We start from the raw sequence: 15938 nt of genomic DNA on the forward strand, positions 1-15938 counted from the left end.
TAAAGATTAAGTTCGATGGCACGTGCCAATAATCCAAAGGTAATAAAATCAACGATCCATAAAATAACGTGGCAATTACAATGGCTATTTCACAGTTATATCATACGTTCACCTGTCATGGTATCATACATGTACCTCCGTATGTGTAGTATAAGGTTCTAAATCATTTTTGTTACTTTCTTTCTAACACTATTGACGACATTGTTTAAACTACATGCTCATGTCACAAAACCGCAAATTTAGTATAGTTAAAAAGATAAACGATATTGAAAATGCATTTTTTTCTATCAAAAATGTATGGTCGTATATTTGTAACTCTAGGTGTTTACCTAAAATGTATTGAATATGTAAAAGTTGAGATTTTTTTTTCAAAAATTTGCCAAAAGAAACATTTTCCGAAAAAAAAACCCAATCCATATAATAACGTTTTGTCCTTTAAATCTTTTTTTGGGGGTCCGTAGAAATACCGCAAAAGACCCCTTTAGTGCAAAGAACAAAAAATTGCACTAAGGACCTGATGGAATGATAAAATGACACAAAGGACATGGCATATCTAAGTTAACGTTTTAGAAATAAATAATTTCAAGTTTTATAATCATATCTTAAGTAATTAGAAAGTTATTTAACAGGTCGAGAACTCTAGATTTTCTGACGTCAGAATATATTTGCATAGTAATTTCCAAAACACAAGGCCAATATGGCCTTGAAAAACTGACCAATCGACTCAATGAACAACAATGCATTGTGGGCTACTACGAGTAAACTACAGTACTTAAAACACGTGGAATTAGTGGGAAAACAGTCAATTAATATATTGTCTGGGACTCTCATTACCAAAGTTTTTATTCTGCAAATATATTTAATGTAAAATATATAACGTAATCTTCAATTTGCATGCTCAGATTAAAAAAATATTGTTTATTGGCTTCACGATTCGACTTTCTTTTTCGCCTTGCAAAAGTAGTTGAACCGGTTTTGTGCATTGCTATGAATTAAACCTGCATTAATTTCACGACACGACACAGTGAAATATCCAATGAAGTGACCACTGTCCAGTAAGAAAATCATTTGAGCTCTTTTAAACCTGTATAATGTCATTGCAAAATCATTTCTGCCTAGAAAAACACGATACTTTCATTGAAATATTTCTTTCTGTACCGAATGTGTATTTTTTTTATCAGGACCTGAACTAAAAGTAAGAACATCATAATATTCAGTATGCTAAAAAGAAGTGTTATGAAAGCGGCAGGGGCGGGTCCAGCCATTTTAAAAAGGGGGGTCCTAACCCTGGACAAAAGGGGAGGGGGTTCCAACTACATGTCCCCATCCAAATGCACTGATCGTCCAAAAAAAGGGGGTCCATCCCCCGGAACCCCCCCGATCCGCCACTGAGGGGGTACGGTATATAGCTCAATACATTTTTTTATAGTTTCATTCATCGATAATATCCATTTGTTGCTTATTTTATCACAAAATATACCTTAGAGGTTTTTTATCGTTCGGCTGCTGTCCTGTTGACATATGTAAAATATCTCCAATATTAAAAGTCTCTGGATCATAGTGGGTGCCATATTACCTATTATTTTTTTTCTAAAACGTGCTTTGTATATAGAAATAAGAAGATGAGGTATAAGTGCCAAATGAGACATCTTTCCAACAAAGACATAATTTAGTAAAGTAAGCAGTCATAGGTCCAATGCTGAAAAGTAAGCTATTAATGACCCAAAAATTACTTGTGTAAAACAATCCAAAAAAAAACCAAAAAAACAAAAAAAAAAACCCGGCCCAATTACATATATAAAAGGAAAAGAAATCTATCCCATAAAAAAATGTATTGTATAGGAGCCTGTATTTCAGTGGTTGTCGTTTGTTTATGTGTTACATATTTGTTTTTCGTTCATTTTTTTTAATATAATTAAGGCCGTTAGTTTTCTCGTTTGAATTGTTTTACATTGTCATATCGGGGACTTTTATAGCTGACTATGCGGTATGGGCTTTGCTTATTGTTGAAGGCCGTACGGTGATCTATCAATGTTAATTTCTGTGTCATTTTGGTCTCTTGTGGACAGCTGTCTCATTGGCAATCATACCACATCTTCTTTTTATTATAGATCCAACGCTGCAATTTTCACAAAACATATCAAATTTTCCACTTTGTCGCACATGCATATGGATAAAATCATTACAGCATATTTCCTAATGCATATGGAGCAAAACTTTGGTTAGCTTGCTTGCTTTGTTTGTATATTGTACAAAATATAAAATATACAAGTTAAACTATGCCTATATATATATATATATTGTTTAAAGATGTCAATCTTATTTTCAAAGATTGTATAAACAACTATACAAACAAAGCAAGCATGCCAATTAAAGATTTACTTTGCAGGTTTAAGAAATCAGCTGTAATGATTTTATTCAGTTTGGCAAATGTACGAGCCCGTTAAAAAACGAACAAACAGAAACTACAGTTGCTGACTTCACTACCTTAAAAAAAAAGGGAACAGTTTGGAAGTCGCATATACTGAAATTTGACCAACAAAAATACTTATAGATTTTGTTAACACTGCCATGTATGTAAATATTTCTTCGCCTTTTTTACGAACACAAAATTCAAGGATCCCACATTTGCCTTTAATTATCTATACGAACATTGCTGTACTCTTGAATATCAGCACCGGCTGTTATCGACGGCTTACTTTACACCAGTAAGTTTGTCTCATGGTTAATTGTGTTTTTTCGCTGTTGTGTCGTTGCTTCTGGTGGACAAATACATGAAATCTCTGCCATCATCAAACATGTTAATGGCTATATATCGGGTAATTCAAACCCTTTTTTCTTCGCATAGAAACAACTCTTCGTTAATCTGAGCATGGAAGTAATACTTTATATCACGAACTATAAATGAGGATACACAAAATGAAAAACTAAGCGAAATTGTGAATCCCGCATTGCACGAAAAAATGTGTTGTATTTCAGTAAATAACACGTGTTCTTAGTTGATTGTAAACACGTAGTAGTCCATCATGCATTGTGACTCACTTAGTTGATTGGTCAAAAACCTAGGTAAAAATAAATTGCGTCACATGTAAATAAACAATTACATGTTCGAGAACATAAGTATGCTAATGTATGCATTTCCATATAAGATAGTGGTCCCGACCTGTTTAATGTTCTATCGACCCGCGCCACACTCAGTTGATTGTAATCTATAGAAATTCATGTTCGTTCAACCATGACCCGTTTTGAATACACTAGTATACTTATTAAAAATGTATATATTATGTTATTTTATGTTGTTCTTATTTTTTATGGTATAGTTATTATGGAAAGAAAAACATACAAGAAAACTGTTTAGACATAATTTTAGACTTCTGTGAACAAACATTGAAAATTGAAAATGCCAAAGCGAACCTTAAATTAGAAAAAGCGTACAGACTGGGTAAAAAAAAAGTCGGAGAAAGTAGACCTAGGCCAATAGTGGTAAAATTTTCTAAGTACAGTGACCGCGAGATGGTACGAAAGTCGTCAAACAGACTAAAGGGGTCAGATTTCGGAATTAGTCCACAATATCCACAAGAAGTGTTAGCCAAACGAAAAAAGTTAATACCGGTAATGTTGGAAAAACGAAAAGAAAAGAAGACTGCGTACTTGGTTGGGGACAAGTTATTCGTTGAGGGAGTTTTATACGATGAATAGGAATTAGCGGGGGATGATACAAATATAAACAGAAAAGAAACCGTTAAATATTCATTGAAAGTATGTTCTTGGAACATCTCTAAAGGTTTGATAAGAAAATTAGCCGACGCCGAATTTCAACATGAAATTGCTGATTATGACATATTATGTTTTAACGAATGTTGGGTTAAATGTCCAAAAGAATTTGAGATAGCAGGTTACGAAAAAAATTATGTGCAAAGGAAGAAATGTAATGGAGGCGGTGTTATTGTTTTTCATAAAAAGTGGTTAAATTCGTATCTTGAGGTCTTAAAATGTTGTGCAGACAGTATGATATGGTTGAAAATAAGCAATAGTATAATGTCTGATTGTAAAGATTTATATTTATGTGCTATATATGTACCACCAGATAAAAATATATTTTACCGCAAATATGACTGTGACGTATTTGAAGTTTTACAGGAACATATAGAGCATTATGGTGCATTAGGTAACATTGCTATAATTGGTAACCTGAATGGACGAATTGGTAAAGCAAACGACTTTATAGGGCATGATCTGTTGAGTACTCAATTACAAAGTGATATAAGTGGTTTAATTGATTACACACCTGATTCACCTAGTGAACGAACTACGGAGGACATAAAGCCTGCTAACACTTTTGGTCGAAAGATTTTGGACTTGTGTAAATCGTCTGGGGTTAGAGTATGTAATGGACGGTTCGGGAAAAGCAGTGGTAAATTTACATTTCAAAATAAAAATGGTTGTAGCGTTATTGATTATGTGTTATTATCTCATGAATCTTTTTCTATAGTAAATAATTTTATGATTGGTAATTTTAATACATTTTCATGTCATGCTCCTGTAATTATTGATTTCAAACTGAAAGGATTATCATTGACTGATTTTTGTTCATGTAAAATTATAAAATATAATACCTATAACTGGAATGAAGAGTATAAAGATGATATAAAGAGAGACCTTTGTGCAAGTGCAGATAAAATAAGCGATCTTGTGAATAGTATGAATGAAACGGACAATATTGACGATATTGTGGCTGAAACGAACGACATTTTTTTAAACATTACAGAAAAATACACAAAAAGAGAAGTGATAAAAACTGTTAAGTGTGACTATTGTAACGGCAAAAAACGAAATTTAGGAGTAACTGGTTTTAACCGTGATAAGCCATGGATAAGTGACGAATGTAAAGAGTTATACCGGACTTACAAACGAGCATTATTACAGTTTAATTTATGTAGAAGTGAGGAAAATAGACTTTACTTAAACATTTCAAAACAAAGGTTTAAGCGTATGGAAAATACTTTAAAAAGACGTTACAAAACCCAGAGAGGAGATATGTTTAGTTCGATGAGAAGAACCAACCCAAAATACTTTTACAGAAAATTTAGAAGGAAAAGAAAAACACTTAATAGTAATTTAACATTAGATGACTTTGTCACACATTTCAAGAACTTAGTATCGAAAGACAATATTATAGATGGTCAAGTAAATGATGAAAACTATGATGTGGTTTATTCAGAATTAGATCGCCCCTTTACAGAACAAGAAATAGACATATGTGTAAAGAAACTAAAACGTGAAAAAGCACCAGGATATGACAATATTTTAAATGAATTTATTAAAGAATGTAAAACTGTCCTTCTGCCGTTACTATGCAAGCTTTTTAATGTTATATTATGTACAGGATGGTTCCCAGAAGTATGGGTTACTAGTGTATTAGTACCACTATTTAAGAAGGGCTCGATGAATGATACGGGTAACTATAGAGGAATATCACTGGTTTCTCACGTTGGAAAATTATTCACATCGGTGATACATACTAGATTGATGAAATGGTGTAAAGAAAACAGTATTTTGACAGATGCGCAATTCGGTTTCATTCCAGGATATGGTACAAGGGACGCAATCTTTGCTCTTCATTCTGTTATAGCTAAATCTTTACGCAAAGGAAAACGGTTATATTGTTGCTTTGTTGATTATGTTAAAGCTTTTGATAGCGTTTCACATCTTATTTTATGGCAAAAAATGCTAAAGTGTGGAATAACTGGTAATCTATTGTGTTTAATTAAATCTATGTATTCTAAATTGAAAACATGTGTTAAGTTAGATGGTCAGTTTTCAGAATTTTTCAGTTGTAACGCAGGATTGATGCAAGGGGAGTCATTATCCCCTTTTTTATATTCGCTCTATGTAAATGATATAGAAATAGAATTAATCAAACAGGGTATTGAGCCATATGAAGTCAGAATGTTAAATTTATATTTGTTTATGTACGCAGACGATACAGTTCTTTTTAGTGAAAGTGTTATTGAGTTACAAAAAATGATAGATACTGTGAATGAGTGTTCAACACAGTATGGGTTACATATAAATCTAAGTAAGACAAAAATTGTTATTTTTCGTAATAGAGGTAAAATAAAAGATAACGAAAAATGGTATTTAAATGGTAAAGTAGTAGAAGTATGTAATGAATTTGTTTACCTGGGTTTATTGTTTAATTATAACGGTATATTTTCTTTAACACAAAAGACATTAACTGAACAGGGTAGAAAAGCTACTTTCAGCTTACTTAGCAAAACATATGATGATTTTTTTAATATAGAAACTTTACTATCTTTATTTGATACTTATGTTACAAGTATAATGAATTATGCCAGTGAAGTCTGGGGCTTTCATAAAGCCGAAGATATAGAAAAATTGCATTTGTATTATATGAAAAGAATTTTAAAAGTTAGAAAAGGAACTGTTAATAACATGGTATATTTTGAGTTAGGCAGAGTGCCCTTGTATGTAAATAGATATGTAAAAATGGTAACCTACTGGTTGAGATTGTTAGACACAGAGAATTGTATTTTAAAACATGTATATAATGATATGTACGAATCTAGTTGTGTGAAGCCAAATGACAAGCTAAATTGGTCTTGTAAAGTACGAGATTTATTATGTAAATATGGTTTTAGTGATGTTTGGTTTTCACAGAGAGTTAGAAACAGTCAATTATTTTTGAGTGAGTTTAAACAAAGAGTAATAGATAATTATATATCTGAAGGTTTATCATATTTTGAAAATTCGCCGAAATGTACTTTGTATCAGTATTTACACGATGGTCACACTATGCAATTTTACCTTAGTCGGCCATTAAACAGTTTGTATAGATCTTATATTACTAGATATAGAATTAATGCTCATGCACTATGTATAGAAACAGGTAGATACTATAGTATAGCCAGAAATGAACGTTTGTGTAGTATGTGTAATAAAAATGCTATTGAAGATGAATATCATTTTATTTTAGAATGTGATAAATATAACGACATCAGATGTAAATATATAAAGAGTTATTACTATGAGAGACCATCTACTTTTAAATTAGTACAACTGTTATCTGTAAGAAATGTCAAAGAGCTAAACAACCTTGGAAAATATTTATTTTTGGCAGAAAAAGCACGTAATGGTTAGTTATTCAAATGTTTATTTTTAGTTTAATATGTCTATATGTCATACTCCGCTTAATTCTTTAATTAATTTGTATAATTTGTGTATAAATGTTATATTATGCTGTATATTATCTATTGGATATTTATATTGTGTAAATCCAATAAGCTGTATTTGCTTACGGAAATAAAGTATTATTATTACTGCCGTATCTATTTTGCTTTTCTGTCTGCTATAGTTTTTACTTCTATGTAAAAGTGTATTTTCTACTTATTTTTGTTTCTTTTAAGTTCACTTTTTTAAGTTTTCTAGTAATATTTTATAAAGATATTTTAAAATAGTAAAAAATGTATAGAGTTTGTTTACCAACACATACTGACATAGAAGATACACATGTTTCGCAAAGTATAACAGTTTATTACATTTTTGTTGAGCCTGCGACTTTTGTTGCAAAAGCGAGACATAGCGATCCACAAACCACAAATATTCACTTTGTGGTTAAAGTGTTTGAAACTCTAATAACTTTCTTAAACTATCCTGGATTTCTACTAAACTAGGACAGAAGCTTGTTTTTGATCATAAGATAGCTGAAAAAAAAGAATTGTTTATCCGTATATTTATTTATAACTGACTTTTTTGTTTTTCTGTAAGCTTATATGAATTCACTCTGTTTAATAACAAATGACAAAAGATTCAAAAATTTGTTGTTTGTGATTATTCATAGTTGACTAGTTCTATATTTACCAGTGACACGCGTCCTAATTTTTAAGAAAAGGGACAGAAAAAGTATTAAACAAAAATAACCGGTTTTTCAAAACTATATTTTTGAAAATTCACTGCATGATTTAAACAGCTTTAAAGTGTTTCATTTAGTTCTATCTTTTTGCGTATACGGAAAATTGATAACAAGTTAAACTTCAGTGTTCATGACTTACGACTATTTTATATTTCTTGTGAAATTGATAGATGAGCAGGTTTTCACAAATACCGAACAAAAAATATAGCGTAAACGTCAATTAATGGACAAGCAACACAACGAGAAAAATAAAATTTATATGAAATAAAGTAACAACATAAGTTTACGAATACGTACTTACATGTTGTAGGTGCATTTAATAAAAACAACATTTGAACTTATTATTAACATTTTTTTTCAATTGTAATTTTATGTGTATGTATATTTAATGTTACCCGATATGGAGTTCTTCTAAAATTAAAATCACTTGAATGGGTATTTCTGGTGTATATACATGTATCACACGTGCTATCTACATGTACAACATACTGAAATGACACGGCTGGGTATTGTAAAGTTACTGAAGGAAGATTAATGTCAGCTGCATATCCCCGGACGAAGAATTTACTGGTTTGTCAAAACGGTCAGTTGTAATTTGTCAAATTGTAAAGGTTTGAATCGCGCCCATCTCTTCTTTCTTTTTTATAATATGAATTGCGCCAATAAATGGAACTTTACACAATCCCCATTTCCATTTTCAATTTTATTAGTTGTGTCATATTTACCTCGAAACGATTTACTTATTTGCAATGTCAATGTTACAATTTATGTATTGTTCTCTGGTGACGAGTCTTTGAGTTCTGACGAAAATTATAGTGTTTTTCTATCTTTCCACAAAGTCTATAAAAGTACCAAGCGTTTTTCTCAACTTTGACAACCTTCTTCTGTAACAGATGTTGGCAAAATTTTTCAACGGCAATGTTCAAAGCGCTTAGACAATTCCAGTGCACCGTTACGATTTAAATATGATGTAATGGTATAGAAAAACCTTGCAGCTGAGTAACTTTTGACAAAAACATGCTACATTTGAGAAAAAATAGCTGTAAAAATTTTACATATATCTGCCGTCGCCATATTGGGATAGTCGTAATTCCAGTTACGGTTATCAGTTTAATACCAGTGCAGTTGAGAAATATAGTACATGTATTCAAATGCAGATATAAACCTTATCAATATCAAACCCAATCCCACAAGCAGCTGTGGTCATCCTGTTGAGGATAGTATTCACTATTTCTTAAGTGCCCTTTTATCAACGAAGCAAGAGAAATATTGTTTTCAAAATTAGAAAGATCTACTATATCCATTTTGCTTTCATTGGCTGGTGACGGTGACCTTTCATTTCAACTATTGTATCTGTAATTATATTGTATGTTTCTCTGAAAACTTGTATTTAGTTTTTAGAGAATAAAGTATCTATCTATCTATCTATTTCAGAAAAACAAAGATATTTTTGAGTCTGTACAATCATATATCAGAAATACACTAAGATTTAGAACATTCAATTAAAATTCGAAATTCCTACTTCCCATCTCTTCACTCTAGTTAAGTTTTAAATATTACTCTTATACGTTTTGTTTTTGAAACAAGGCTATTTTTTGTCAACAGACAAGCACAATAACCCCAAGGCGAATTGCGAGAAGTGGTTTCGTATTTCGTTAAAGAAAGAAAATACTAATAGTTTATGTAAAATAACGATTAACGACTCTCGTACGGTGTCGCGTTTATATCTTTTTAATGCATTGGTGCAATTGGATGCAAACAATAATGACCATAAAATATCAGGTTTGCGAGATCAGACAGTAACCTAACAACTAAACAATTGAAAACCTAGAGATCAATGTTTAACATTCGCCAGCAATGAGCAATTTTCATTAATAAAACATGATTTAGTCGAATACTTTGCGAGTAAAGAAGAAGAGACTACCATAGATTTGTTATTAACCCCAAATGCTTGATGGGTACAAATCAGTATTCAGGAATTAACTTTTTTTGGCATTACACCACATTACAACAGAAAATAGAATATACACGTAGGACCTTGAAGTGTTTCTAATACATTGTTGTTTTCCTGTTCTATGTAGCTTTCTTTCTGGCAAACACGGTTTTATAAATGCTGACAGGCACCGACCATTGAAAAACAATCAATCTGTTTAAAATAAGTAATGCAAATAATTTTTTTTTTATGGCAAATAAGAAAAAATACCGTTTGATTTAAAATTGTTTAAAATTATTTAGAATAGATTTATGAAAATAACGTATTTTAATGTGAAAAGGCTAGACTTTAATTTGTGCCGTAGGGATGTTATTGAGTGGTTATGTTTACAATTATTTCCCACGTATTTCCCTAGTGAAATCTGCAATAATTATTATATCATCATGTTGTTGGATTTTCACATTATAACAAAACCAAGAATATGACGGATGAATTTATAGTTAGCTGTTTAATGTCCAGTGGCAACTATTAGATGTATCATTAGGAGGACATGTACAATGTTATAATAACATTAGATATATGTTTCATTATAAGACGTTATTCTAATAGGCTTCTCTGCAATCTTGCGTTATTCCTTAATCATTTTAAATACACAATAAAATGTATCATTCATGATGACACGAGGTCCCACAATAGAGTGCACAAGTAAATAAACACAACCGTCCTTTTTGATGATCAATTTGTTAACTTGCTGGGACTATCATTCTAATAGCATAATAGTCCCCGTTAAATCAGAGCTCTACCGTTAAATAGTACTGTAATTGTTATTAATGTTATTATTTTATTTTTACGCTGTCTTAATTTGTAATTTAATATAGTTATTTTTAAAAGTATAATATAGTGTCTTGTAAGTCATTTTTGGGCAGGATATTGTTTGTTTTAGAGTGTATGAATAATTTTTATTGCAATCAACTTAAAAAAAACTAAACTATGTGGACCGTATGTCATCGAATACATTTTACCTTATACAAGACAGCTGATTGGATAAATATGATAGGTTGTTACGCCTACATTGATACTGATGTCCAATCGAATACCAGCAGACACCTGTCAGTAAAAAACAAATTGCAAGCGTGGCCGATTTATTTGTTTATTCGATATTTGAAAAATAATTTAGATAGCCGCTATTCGTTTACTCTTTTTCAGGTGAATTTCAATAACTGTTTTTTTTTCACTTTCTTATTAAACAGAAAGGTATTTAAATATGAGCGTACAACCAGTAACGGAATACTACAAGCATTTTATATACCGTGTGTATAAAAAACATTATCAAATTATATTTGTAGATTGTAAAAGATTAAGAATATTTTTATATCTGTTCTAAATTATCTGAAATAAAATAAAACATATTTCTCTCTGCCTGAATGCAATCGTAAGCAAATTTTTTTTTACTTTTTTTTTGTCTATTTTCAAATGACGAAGAATTCTCCTTAAACTGAATTATTAAACAGACAGACTAACTTTAAAGGACAAAATACTAGCGTGTACTTCCATCCAAGGAAATGAATTTCTATAAAGTAAGTGGCCATCGATGTGTAATATTTGACACTGGACATTATTTTTGAAGCAATGTAATACGTATAATGTATACTATCAATCAAAATTAAAGACTTTTGAATGTAACAATATGGTACAAATCCATTTGATTTATTGAATTTTTATATATTTTTTTTTTATCTAAATGAAAATGTTGTAAACTGCTCCCAGTTAATATAAATAAGAAGATGTGGTATGTGTGTCAATGAAACAACTCTCCATCATTCAAGTCACATGGTATAATTTAATAAGAGGTCAAAGTACGACCTCAACACGGAGCTTTAGCCCTCATCGAACAGCAAGCTATAACGGTCCCTAAAATGACTAGTGTTAAACAATTAAAAATGAAAAACAAAAGTCTAATCTATAAATACGGTCATTCGCTACGTTATTTTATAGCTTTTTGGTCAATTCCGAAATAGCAAGTAAGCGTCTCACTGTTTTTCAAAATGAGTAGTAACACTGGTGCTTCAAAATATCTGATACGAAACAGAAATATAAACCGTACATTAGATTTTATCAATCGTGTCTTAACTAACGTTGTTTGGTATTTTTCTATGATATGATTTACTCTTGTATTTAATTCGTGCTAACAAGTTAGTTATACGTCCTTGGTGCTAAAAAAAAAAATGGCGAAAAAAAATTCAAATGAGTTATCGACATTGGTCTTTATATGTATACATAATGGTCAATATAAACTGTCAATTAAATTTTTAAAATATGCTAATATAATTGTTGCATTTATTAAAAAAATATAAAATAATGTTTTATTTGTAAATGTAATAATTTAACCCGGTTTAACCTTATACATCTTATATTAAAGATAAAACATGGAACTTCATTCATTATACGTCCAGTGACACGAATGCGTAATTATTTAGGTAGTTTATGCTCATCCGTTTCGGTTGATTGCTTAAATAATCCGTTTATTAAAATGTAAATAACTTTCACCAAGCATCTGTCATCTGTGTACAATTTTAAAATAAAAAGTAAATTATATACTTAAAATATACGTTTCTTGACCAAATATAGATAAGAACTATTACTCTACATTAGAAACAAAAAATGTTTAAGAACATCTTTGAGATATATTTAATACTGATCATAATATCTTTAGAGGCGGAATGCATACAAACAGGACTACTTTATGTCAGACTGCAAAGTTTTTATGACAAATTTTCCGGTTACAACAATTAATCTTTTCTCATATAACCAATGAAATGTTAAAGATTCTATCGGAAATAAATGAATTGTTTTTAAAGTTTGCATACTTTACTTAATTAAATAGATATACAGTCATATTAAAAGATCACAAAAGAATATCATCCAAGATATAGAGATTATATTCATAAAGGGGGAGTAACCCCTGATAAAAACAGATAAAGTGTCGCCCGTTTTATTCAAAATATTTAAAATCTTAACACAACTGAACACGATCTTACTGCAACTAAACAAGTTGTTCACCTTTGGTCTTATTTAATCTGAACGTGATCTAATCAAGTCTTATTTGGATGCTAGACGAATCTGTCTTTTTTATCTTGACACGACTGATCTGACTGAACACAATATATCTTAACAGAGTCTGAGTGTCTAAACAGGTCTTAACGTTTTTCTCTAGCGGTAAATTAAGTCGATTAAGACTTGATCAGACCAAAATGACCGTTTCAGACTTAAATCTGGCTACTAGTGTAGTATTGTAGTGTATACAAACAATTATTGTTTATTTCATTTACAAGAACAAACTGAGATTTCAATTTTATAGCTTTTCTCATATTGTTAAAAGACCTACAAAATGTATATTTAACTAAACTTGTGAATAAACTCTTGACATAAAGATAATGCCTCTGATACGTCGTTAAAAAATTGTTTCCATTGGTCGCTTTTGTCTTTCAATCCAAACGCATTTGGGATATGCAATTGTGATTCCAAGTTGAGACATTCACCCCACACCCATCCACTTGATGGATAGAACGTTATGTGTTATGAAATAGAGCTGTTTATGTTGGCGGAATTCTTTCGATGGACCTGTCTTTTTAAACGAAATGATTGAACTTCTCTGATATAGTTGTTCAATTATACATCAGAATAACACAATAACACAATAACACAATAACAGAATAACAGAATTTCTCTGAAGGGCGGTTCCTTTGTTATCTTTTAAAGCAAGTATACTATCTCTTCTTTATTTTTTTTCAAGGACATCAGAGAAATAAGCAAGAATTAAATGCAAGGAAATTTGGTATGAATGCAAATGAGAACCTTTCCATCCAAGTCACTATTAATACGCATTGTTGAGGCATTGCAGTAATTCTTCTGTAAAAATTTGACAAATTGTACATAGTCCAGTCAGAATATCCTCAACATTCGAAGAAGATGTTCGTGGTTTTTGACCATCAGATGTCTCAAGTTTTTTTTAAAATCTAACTTTGAATTGTTATTTAGACTGTTTATAAAGTGAAAGGTCCATCTATATTAAAAAAAAAAAAATTGAAACAATATCATTCACCCAAAAAATTATTTTAAATGGTTTCCAAAGAACTAATTGAATAATTATATATCATCCTCCTTTAACTTTTTGAAATTTAAAAGCCGATATTTTTCATTAATTTTAACACAAAATTGCAACCGGAAGTGGATCAAACGTCACCAAGTGTTGCTTCAACATTATAAAATAAGACTGAAACTCATCTGATGTGACTCAAAGGAAATTAAAAGATCAGTTCTAATACTTTAAACTAAAGTTTCTGATCAAAACTTAATAACGATTAATAATAAAAAGTTAATAATATTTTCAGCTTTGCTTTATATCTTAAATTTAAGAGTATAGATATAAGTATTTTTAAGCAAAGTTTAATGCTTTAACACGAAGTGTACAATTTCTTCCTATATTGCACCTATCTGCTGGACTATTCCTGTCAAAACAAATTTAAACAACAAGATGTAATGTCTTTGTTGTATTTTAAGAGAAAATATGTATTTTGTGAAAAATAATTATCACTTATTTTTATAATTTACATTGCCAAACATAGACAAATGTTTTCATTTCGGAAATTTACCATCTCATATCTTGATACTCGAGTCTATTGGTCAAAAATCTTTACCTTTCACTTTTGTTGCTTTATTCTTCTAAATTATTTTGAGAGTGCTTGTTTTCCAATCCACATTCCTCTAAATTATTTTATATGTTGTTAACATTATGTCAGACAGAGAACCAAATAATTCAATATCTTTGAAGAGAATGGAAATTCCGTGCTTTAAACTTAAACAAAGCGTGGTATCAAGAGGTTATTGAGAAATCTTAATACGCTGACTTTTTTGTCTATTTGAATCTTAATACCAAAAGGTTAAGGTCAATGATCACAAAATTTTAATCTTTAGAAACAAAACCGGACAAAACTGTACACTTTCCGTAATCATGAAACAATATATTTATTTGTAAAATATATTTCTCAGATGTATGTAATACCTATGAATTGTGAAATAAACAAACTTATCTATAGATATGAATTCACTGAATAAATTCCCTGGTTATCCAGTGACTAATTCACAGGGATACTCGGCCAACTACTGTAAGTCGAGTAATTTGTTAAAACAGCAAAGAAAAGTGCAATAAAGATATTATTTTAGAAAAAATAATAAAAAAAAAGAATTTTAATTCCTTTTAATTATTTCTTACTTTTTAGTCTTAAGGGCATACAATACAGTTTTGATCCCGTATTCACATTTGATAAAAATTTCCATATAGACTATTTGTTACCTTTTTAAACCAAATATGTAGTAAAAATATGTGCTACTTTTTTTTAGTAAAATGAGGTAAACATTTGGTATATTTGCTCAAAATTCGAATGTGTGGCCGTATTTTTCTTTTCGAAAGAAAGGCATAACTTTTTTTTTTGTTTTAAAAGATAAACACAAACTGTGTTTTTTTGGTAAATATTTTGTAAGTTCTGTAATTTATAAGTTTTCTAAAAATTTATACATTTTTTAATTCGAATTGAATGCTTCTTTTTGTAACTTCATTTGGGTGTAAAATCATTGACCAAAGTACAGTTTGTATGAAGCGTAGAAGCGCTTTATACTAAAAATGTACGCACGATCAACGCTTTTACAACCATATGAAGTTACAAAAAGAAGCATGCAATACTAATAATTACTTTATTTGGCTATGATCATGAAAACACGAATTCTATAATTGTTTTATTTAAAGACCAAACAGCCTATTGTTTATGCGCATCAGCTAACGCAACTTGGTGTCGACATAAAAACTCTATGACATTGTTTCTAGCATTTAAAAAACGTCAAATCATAACGTCCTATTTCGCGTTTTTCACGGATTTCAACATTTTTTTTATTTTCAATAATTTTGCTTATGTGGGACAGAGGACAAAAACAGACTTTCAATACAAAAGCGGTGTGAAAGGTTATTTCAAACAATTTTCCATTCCGACGGATTGTGTTTCTGGAGGTTTATATTGT

Source organism: Mytilus galloprovincialis, chromosome 5, assembly GCF_965363235.1.
Source record: "Mytilus galloprovincialis chromosome 5, xbMytGall1.hap1.1, whole genome shotgun sequence".
Taxonomy (NCBI): Eukaryota; Metazoa; Mollusca; class Bivalvia; order Mytilida; family Mytilidae; genus Mytilus; species Mytilus galloprovincialis.